Consider the following 10,190-nt stretch of genomic DNA (forward strand, 5'->3'; position numbering starts at 1 on the left):
CGGATGTTGTTGAAGCACTGGATGTACTTTTGCAGGGTTTCCCCTGGTTGCTGCTTGATGCGCCGCAGGTCGCCTATGGCTGGCTGGCGGTCGTGAGTGCCCTGGAAGTTGGTGACGAAGCGCTCACGCATCTCACCCCAGGAGGAGATCAATTCTGTGGGCAGGTTCAGGAGCCACGAGCGCGCGCCATCCTTGAGGGCCATGGCAAACCAGTTTTCCATGACCTTCTGGTCTCCGTTGGCTACCTCGATGCTCAGCTCGTAGAGCTCCAAGAACTCCACAGGGTCGGGGGTGCCGTCCTAGCATGGAGGAAGGTCCGGCTTGAACTTGCATGGCTAGACGAGCTGTGCAGCTCAGGAGTGAAGGCACGGCAGCCTGCAGTAGTCACCGGAGCTCGTCGTGGTGGTTGAGCCTGGTCTTGGTACCCGTGCGCTACCACCACGCGCAGCGCATGGTCTTGACGTGGTGGTGCAGGGAGTGCAGGAGCGTTTTCCTGTGGCCTCGTGACTTCTTTGCAGCTTCCTTCTTCATGCGCGGGCGCCCGGCATGGCGGTTCACCTCCTGGGACTGCGCGTCTTGGGGCAAGGACACCGTCTTGATGCGGAGGCAGCGGGGGCGCTCTCTGAGTTATGCGTCTCGGTGCAAGGGCGTCGTCTTGATGCAGAGGCAGCGGAGGCGCTCCGTGAGCTACGTCGCCTGCGGCTGGAGGTGGGCGATGCAGCAAGAGGGATGGCGCAGGAGAGCCCCCGGCAGTGCTAACAAGCTCGGCGATGCGGTCCAGCCAGTAGTCGTAGAGGTCGTCGACTGGGCGGTAACGCAGGAGCTCATGTGCCATGAGCGGCGCGTCCTGCGCATTTGTGGGCGCGCGACAAGCATGGGATGACAAGCCGGCCGGAGTCGGCGATGGGGTGGCAGTGCATCTGTCCCGCCGCACTGAGGGGTGCAACGATGAGGCCTTCTACTCATTTGCTGCCGGGCCGGTGGCGGTGTTGGCAGCAGGTGATGGAGAACGATGGGGAGGTCCTGCAATGGGCGCTGTCTGAGCGACGTGGGTCGCGAGGGCCTTGCGGCGCTCAGCACAGGCTGGGCAAGCATCAAACATGGATGCAGTGGAGCAGTGGAGCGCGAATCAACAGAAGACCAGCTTTAGCGCACCCCTACCTGTCGTGCTAAATGTCGGATTGAGGGTTCCGATAAACCCTTGCGGTTCGAGCAATGGGGTGCGCCTGAAGATCTCTCTCTTCCTCGCTCACTCTCGCAATGATCTCTAGGCCTTGCTCACTGAACCCGAGGAACAAGTGACACGAGAGTTTATACTGGTTCGGGCCACCGTTGTGCTGTAATACCCTAGTCCAGTGTGGTGTGGTGGATTGCTGATACGTCCATTTTGCATCATGCTTTTATATCGATATTTATTGCATTATGGGTTGTTATTACACATTATGTCACAATACTTATGCCTATTCTCTCTTATTTTACAAGGTTTACATAAAGAGGGAGAATGCCGGCAGCTGGGATTCTGGGCTAGAAAAGGACCAATATTAGAGACCTATTCTGCACAGCTTCAAAAGTCCTGAAACTTCACGGAAATCATTTTCAGAATATAAAAAAAATACCGAGCGCAAGAAGTTCACCAGGGGGGCACACCCTACCCACGAGGGTGGGGGCGCGACCTACCCCCTGGGTGCGCCCCCTACCTCGTGGGCCCCCTGGTGGCCCTCCGATGGCCAACTTCTGCTATATGGAATCTTTCGATGAGGACAAAAATCATAAGCCATCTTTCCGGACGAGACTCCGCCGCCCCGAGGCGGAACCTTGGCGGAACCAATCTAGGGCTCTGGCGGAGCTGTTCTGCCGGGGAAACTTCCCTCCGGGAGGGGGAAATCATCGCCATCGTCATCAACAATGCTCCTCTCATCAGGAGAGGGCAATCTCCATCAACATCTTCACCAGCACTATCTCCTCTCAAAATCCTAGTTCATCTCTTGTATCCAATTCTTGTCTCCAAGTCCAGGATTGGTACCTCTGGGTTGCTAGTAGTGTTGATTACTCCTTGTAGTTGATGCTAGTTGGTTTATTTGGTGGAATATTATATGTTCAGATCCTATATGCACATTAATACCCCTCTGATTATGAACATGAATATCCTTTATGAGTAGTTACGTTTGTTCCTGAGGACATGGGAGAAGTCTTGCTACTAGTAGTCATGTTAATTTGGTATTCGTTCGATATTTTGATGAGATGTATGTTGTCTCTCCTCTGGTGGTGTTATGTGAATGTCGACTACATGAAACTTCACCATTATTTGGGCCTAGGGGAAGGCATTGGGAAGTAATAAGTAGATGATGGGTTGCTAGAGTGATAGAAGCTTAAACCCTAGTTTACGCGTTGCTTTGTAAGGGGCTGATTTGGATCCATATGTTTCATGCTATCGTTAGGTTTACCTTAATACTTTTTTGTAGTTGCGGATGCTTGCAATAGAGGTTAATCATAAGTGGGATGCTTGTCCAAGTAAGGGCAGCACCCAAGCACCGGTCCACCCACATACCAAATTATCAAAGTACCGAACGCGAATCATATGAACGTGATGAAAACTAGCTTGACGATATTCCCATGTGTCCTCGGGAGCGCTTTACATCATATAAGAGTTTGTCCAGGCTTTTCCTTTGCTACAAAAAGGACTGGGCCACGTTGCTGCACTTTATTTACTTTTGTTACTTCTTGCTTGTTACCAATTATCTTATCAAAAAACTATTTGTTACCTATTATTTAAGTGCTTGCAGAGAATACCTTGCTGAAAACCGCTTATCATTTCCTTATGCTCCTCGTTGGGATCGACATTCTTACTTATCGAAAGGACTAAGATAGATCCCCTATACTTGTGGTTCATCAAGACTCTTTTATGGCGCCGTTGCCGAGGAGTGAAGCGCCTTTGGTAGGTGGAATTTGGTAAGGAAAAATTTATATAGTGTGCTGAAATTTTCTGTCACTTGTTACTATGGAAAATAATCCTCTGAGGGGCTTGTTCGGGGTATCTTCACCCCGACAAGTAGAGCAAAGAGTTGCTCCTCAACCTACTGAAAATGAAAATGTCTGCTTTGAAATTCCTTCGTGTATGATAGAAAAACTGCTAGCTAATCCTTTTGCAGGAGAACAATGCATCCTGATGAGCACCTAATATATGTGGATGAAGTTTGTGGATTATTTAAGCTTGCAGGTGTGCCCGGAGATGTTATTAAGAAGAAGGTCTTCCCTTTATCTTTGAAGGGAGATGCATCGACATGGTATAGGCTATGTGATGATACGGGGTCATGGAACTACAGACGATTGAAATTGGAATTTCATCAGAAGTTTTATCCTATGCATCTTGTTTATCGTGATCGCAATTATATATATAATTTCTGGCCTCGCGAAGGAGAAAGCATCGCTCAATCTTGGGGGGGGGGTCTTAAATAAATGTTATATTCATGCTCCAATCATTAGCTCTCAAGAGAAATGATTATTCAAAAAATTTATGCTTGGCTTTCTGATAACAATCGCACCATGCTCGATACTTCTTGTGCTGGCTCTTTTATGATGAAGACTATTGAATTCAAATGGGATTTATTGGAAAGGATTAAACGCAACTCTGAAGATTGGGACCTCGACAAAGGTAAGGAGTCAGGTATGACACCTAAGTATGATTGTGTTAAATCTTTTATGGATACCGATGTTTTCCGTAAATTTAGCACTAAGTATGGACTTGGCTCTGAGATAGTAGCTTCTTTTTGTGAATCTTTTGCTACTCATGTTGATCTCCCTAGGGAGAAGTGGTTTAAATATCATCCTCCCATAGAAGTAAAAGTAGCTACACCTATTGAAGTTGAAGAAAAGACTATCACTTATAATGATCCTATTATTCCTACTTCTTATGTTGAGAAACCACCTTTTCCTGTTAGGATAAAAGATCATGCTGAAGCTTCAACTGTGGTTTGTGAAAGCAATATTAGAACCTATACACCTCCTGAGCAAATTAAAGTTGAACCTAATATTGCTATTGTTAAAGATCTCTTCTCTGATAATATTGATGGGCATGTTATTTATTTCTGTGATGAAACTGCTAGAATTGCTAAACCTTGTGCTAAAGATAAACCTAGAACTTTGGTAGGCATGCCTGTTATTTCTATTAAAATAGGAGATCATTGTTATCATGGCTTATGTGATATGGGTGCTAGTGCTAGTGCAATACCTTTGACTTATACAAAGAAATTATGCAGGATATTCTACCTGCTGAGTTAGAAGATATTGATGTCACAATTAAAGTTGCCAATAGAGATACTATTTCACCAATGGGAATTGTTAGAGATGTTGAAGTCTTGTGTGGGAAAACTAAATATCCTGGTGATTTTCTTGTTCTTGGCTCCCCACAAGATAGCTTTTGTCCCATTATTTTTGGTAGACCCTTCTTAAACACAGTTAATGCTAAGATAGATTGCAAAAAGGATGTTGTTACTATTGGTTTAGGTGATATGTCTCATGAATTTAATTTCTCTAAATTTCGTAGACAACACCATGAAGAGGAATTGCCTAGTAAAGATGAAATTATTGGTCTTGCTTCTATTGTCGTACCTCCTAGTGATCCTTTAGAACAATATTTGCTAGACCATGAAAATGATATGCTTATGAATGAAAGAAGGGAAATAGATGAAGTATTCTTTAAATAGGAGCCCATCCTGAAAGACAGTTTGCCTGTTGAAATCCTAGGGGGTCCTCCTCCACCCAAGGGTGATCCCGTGTTTGAGCTCAAACCGTTACCTGATACTCTTAAATATGCTTATCTTGATGAGAAAAAGATATATCCTGTTATTATTAGTGCTAACCTTTCAGAGCATGAAGAAGAGAGATTATTGAAAACTCTGAAGAAGCACCGTGCTGCTATTGGATATACTCTTGATGATCTTAAGGGCATTAGTCCCACTCTGTGTCAACACAAAATAAATTTGGAGGAAGATGCCAAACCAGTTCGTGCTCATCAACGACGGCTGAATCCTAAGATGAATGAAGTGGTAAGAAAGGAATGATACGTCTCCAACGTATCTATAACTTTTGATTGCTCCATGCTATATTATCTACTGTTTTGAACATTATTGGGCATTATTATCCACTTTTATATTATTTTTGGGACTAACCTATTAACTGGAGGCCCAGCCCAGAATTGTTGTTTTTTGCCTGTTTTAGGGTTTCGAAGAAAAGGAATGTCAAACGGAGTCCAAACGGAATGAAACCTTCGGGAACGTGATTTTTAGGAAGATTATGATCTGGGAGAGTTGGACCCTAGGTCAAGAAAGAAAATAGGAGGGCATGAGGTAGGGGGCACGCCCACCCCCACCAGGCGCGCCCTCCGCCCTCGTGGGGCCCCTGTTGCTCCACCGACGTACTCCTTCCTCCTATATATACCTACGTACCCCCAAATGATCAGATACGGAGCCAAAACCCTAATTCCACCACCGTAACTTTCATTATCCACGAGATCCCATCTTGGGGCCTGTTCCGGAGCTCCACCGGAGGGGGCATCGATCACGGAGGGCTTCTACATCAACACCATAGCCTCTCCGATGAAGTGTGAGTAGTTTACCTCAGACCTACGGGTCCATAGTTAGTAGGTAGATGGCTTCTTCTCTCTTTTTGGATCTCAATACAATGTTCTCCCCCTCTTTTGTGGAGATCTATTTGATGTGATCTTGTTTTTGTGGTGTGTTTGTTGAGACCGATGAATTGTGGGTTTATGATCAAGTTTATCTATGAATAATATTTGAATCTTCTCTGAATTCTTTTATGTATGATTGGTTATGTTTGCAAGTTTCTTTGAATTATAAGTTTGGTTTGGCCTACTAGATTGATCTTTCTTGCAATGGGAGAAGTGCTTAGCTTTGGCTTCAATCTTGCGGTGTCCTTTCCCGGTGATAGTAAGGGCAGCAAGGCACATATTGTATTGTTGCCATCGAGGATAACAAGATGGGGTTTTCCTCATATTGCATGAGTCTATCCCTCTACATCATGTCATCTTGCTTAAGGCGTTACTCTGTTTTTAACCTAATACTCCAGATGCATGCTGGAAAGGGGTCGATGAGTGGAGTAATAGTAGTAGATGCAGGCAGGAGTCGGTCTACTTGTCTCGGACATGATGCCTATATACATGATCATACCTAGATATTCTCATATCTATGCTCAATTCTGTCAATTGCTTAACAATAATTTGTTCACCCACCGTAGAATACTTATTCTCTCGATAGAAGCCACTAGTGAAACCTATGGCCCCCTGGTCTATCTTCATCATATGAATCTCCTACTACTTAGTTATTTCCTTTGCTATTTACTTTGCCTTTATTTTACTTTGCATCTTTATCATAAAAATACCAAAAATATTATCTTATCATATCTATCAGATCTCACTCTCATAAGTGGCCCTATAGGGATTGACAACCCCTATTTGTGTTGGTTGCGAGGATTTATTTGTTTTGTGCAGGTGCGAGGGACTCGCGCGTAGCCTCCTACTGGATTGATACATTGGTTCTCAAAAACTAAAGGAAATACTTACGCTAGTTTGCTGCATCATCCCTTCCTCTTCGGGGAAAACTAACGTAGTGCTCAAGAGGTAGCAAGGAAATAGTAAAGCTTCATGAGGCAGGTATAATTTATCCCGTTGCTGATAGTCAGTGGGTAAGTCCTGTCCATTGTGTCCCTAAGAAGGGAGGTATTACTTTCGTTCCTAATCATAAAGATGAGTTGATCCCGCAAAGAATTATTACAGGTTATAGGATGGTAATTTATTTCTGCAAATTAAATAAAGCTACTAAATAAGATCATTACCCCTTACCTTTTATCGATCAAATGCTAGAAAGATTATCCAAACATACACATTTTTGCTTTCTAGATGGTTATTCTGGTTTCTCTCAAATACCTGTGTCAGCCAATGATCAATCAAAGACTACTTTTACTTGCCCTTTTGGTACTTTTGCTTATAGACGTATGCCTTTTGGTTTATGTAATGCACCTGCTACCTTTCAAAGATGCATGATGGCTATATTCTCTGACTTTTGTGAACAGATTTGTAAGGTTTTCATGGACGATTTCTTCGTTTATGGATCCTCTTTTGATGATTGCTTGAGGAACCTTGATCGAGTTTTTCAGAGATGTGAAGAAACTAATCTTGTCTTGAATTGGGAAAAGTGCCACTTTATGGTTAATGAAGGTATTGTCTTGGGCATAAAGTTTCTGAAAGAGGTATTGAAGTTGATAAAGCCAAGGTTGATGCTATTGAAAAGATGCCATGTCCCAAGGACATCAAAGGTATAAGAAGTTTCCTTGGTCATGCCGGTTTTTATAGGAGGTTCATTAAGGACTTCTCAAAAATTTCTCGGCCTCTGACTAATTTATTACAAAAAGATATACCATTTGTCTTTGATGATGATTCTGTAGAAGCATTTGAAATACTTAAGAAACATTAATCTTTGCACCTATTGTTCAGCCACCTGATTGGAATTTACCCTTTGAAATTATGTGTGATGCTAGTGATTATGCTGTAGGTGTTGTTCTAGGGCAAAGAGTTGATAAGAAATTAAATGTTATTCAATATGCTAGTAAAACTCTAGACAATGCTCAGAGAAATTATGCTACTACTGAAAAGGAATTCCTAACAGTTGTATTTGCTTGTGATAAGTTCAGACCTTATATTGTTGATTCTAAAGTAACTATTCACACTGATCATGCTGCTATTAAATATCTTATGGAAAAGAAAGATTCTAAACCTAGACTTATTAGATGGGTTCTCCTGCTACAAGAATTTGATTTGCATATTGTTGATAGAATGGGAGCTGAGAACCCAGTTGCAGACAACTTGTCTAGGCTAGAGAATGTTCCTGATGACCCACTACCTATTGATGATAGCTTTCCTGATGAACAACTAAATGTCATAAATGTTTCTCATACTGCTCCATGGTATGCTGATTTTGCTAATTACATTGTTGCTAAATTAATACCACCTAGTTTCACATACCAGCAAAAGAAAAGGTTCTTCTATGATTTGAGACATTACTTTTGGGATGACCCACATCTTTATAAAGAAGGAGTAGATGGTGTTATTAGACGTTGTGTACCTGAGCATGAATAGAAAAAGTTATTAGATGTAGGTGATTATGTACTGATATACAACTCTCGTTTAAGATTTTTTGCAGGAAAACTTCTCTCTAAATGGGAAGGTCCTTACGTTATCGAGGAGGACTACCGTTCCGGTGCCATAAAAATCAACAATTTTGAAGGCACAAATCTGAAGGTGGTGATCGGTCAAAGAATCAAACATTATATCTCAGGTAATCCCATAAATGTTGAAACCTATGTTATTGAAACCATAACCCCGGAGGAATACATAAGGGACACTTTCCGGAACATTTCAGACTCCGAAAAGGAATAGGTATGTGGTACGGTAAGTAAACCGACTACAAAACAGTTTTTATGGAAATATTTCTCCGTTTTGGAATATTTAGAAAAATAGAAAAATAAGAAGCAGTCCGGGAAGGACACGAGGGCTCCACGAGGGTGGAGGGCGCACCCCCTACCTTGTGGGCACCTCGTGTGCTCTCCGAACTCATTTTTCTTACACGACACGTATTTTGGTCGGTAAAAATTCATTATATAATCTCCCGGAGGTTTTGACTCCCGTATCACACAATTATCCTCTGTTTGTGTTTCGAGCTATTGCTGCTGCAGATTAGAGCAAGATGTCTTCGCAAGAGTCAGTCGGGGAGAGCCGGGTGTCTCATCCAGCACCTAGATCAATGACAAACAACAATGTTGACCACTTTGGGCCAGCAACGGAGGAAGAGATGGAGGCTGATTTGAAGAGAATAGATGCCATTGAGGAGAATCAAGAAGTCACTTCTCGCTTCCGAGGTGGATTCGGAATGGGGGAACTGCAGAGCTCGGCTATTCCAAACTCAGTTATCCCTTCCAATGTTAGATTTCTTTCTTATGAGAATATGAAAAAGAGTGTCACTGGATCTCCCGCAGCTATGCAGCACCCTTGGGTGGAGGGAGCTTTGGCTGTTATAGGAAAGCTTCGAAAGTAAATAATGGACCTCAAGCAGCAAGTCAATAAGCTCGAGGAGGAAAATTATATCCTGAGGGGCATCATCGCCCAGAATATCACATCACCATCCCCGAAAAGAGAGATATAATCACATGGGTATGGGCACTCCCCTTGGCAACTACCAAGCTTGGGGGAGTGCCCCGGTATCGTATCACCATCACTTTTATCTTCACCATTTTTCTTAGTTCGATCCTTTTGATAATATCTTGATCTAGTAGCATAAAGTTTTTAGTATGATCTAGTTGTGATTTTTGCTTTATGATCCTTCTATGTAATCGAGTCCATGAGCTATATAATAAATATTAGTGTTGAGTCAAGGGCTTGATTATTTTGCCATGATCTTGAGTGAATAAAAGAAAAGAGAAAGAATAAAAAGAATAAAAGAGATCATATGGATCTTATGGAGAGTAATGAGCTCACATAGAAAGAGTATGATGAATAAAAGTGGTTGAGAGTTGACAAACATAGTTTTGGTCATCGTTGCAATTAATAGGAAGTAATAAAGAAAGAGAGGTCTTCACATATAAATACACTATCTTGGACATCTTTTATGATTGTGAGCACTCATTAAAATATGACATGCTAAAGAGTTGACGTTGGACAAGGTAGACAACGTAATGGGCTATGTTTTCTTACATCTGAGATAAATTATATTGTCATGGATCACCCAACATGGTTGAGCTTGCCTTTCCCCCTCATGCTAGCCAAATTCTTTGCACCAAGTAGAGATACTACTTGTGCTTCCAAATACCCTTAAACCAGTTTTGCCATGAGAGTCCACCATATCTACCTATGGATTGAGTAAGATCCTTCAAGTAAGTTGTCATCGGTGCAAGCAATAAAAATTGCTCTCTAAATATGTATGACTTATTAGTGTGGGAGAAAATAAGCTTTATACGATCATGTGATATGGAAGAAATAAAAGTGATGGACTGCATAATAAAGGTCCATAACACAAGTGGCAATATAAAGTGACGTTCCTTCGCATTAAGATTTTGTGCATCCAACAATAAAAGCGCATGACAACCTCTACTTCCCTCTGGGAAGGGCCTATATTTTACTTTTA

Source organism: Triticum urartu, chromosome 5A (assembly GCF_056163025.1).
Source record: "Triticum urartu cultivar PI428250 chromosome 5A, HENAU_Tu73, whole genome shotgun sequence".
Taxonomy (NCBI): Eukaryota; Viridiplantae; Streptophyta; class Magnoliopsida; order Poales; family Poaceae; genus Triticum; species Triticum urartu.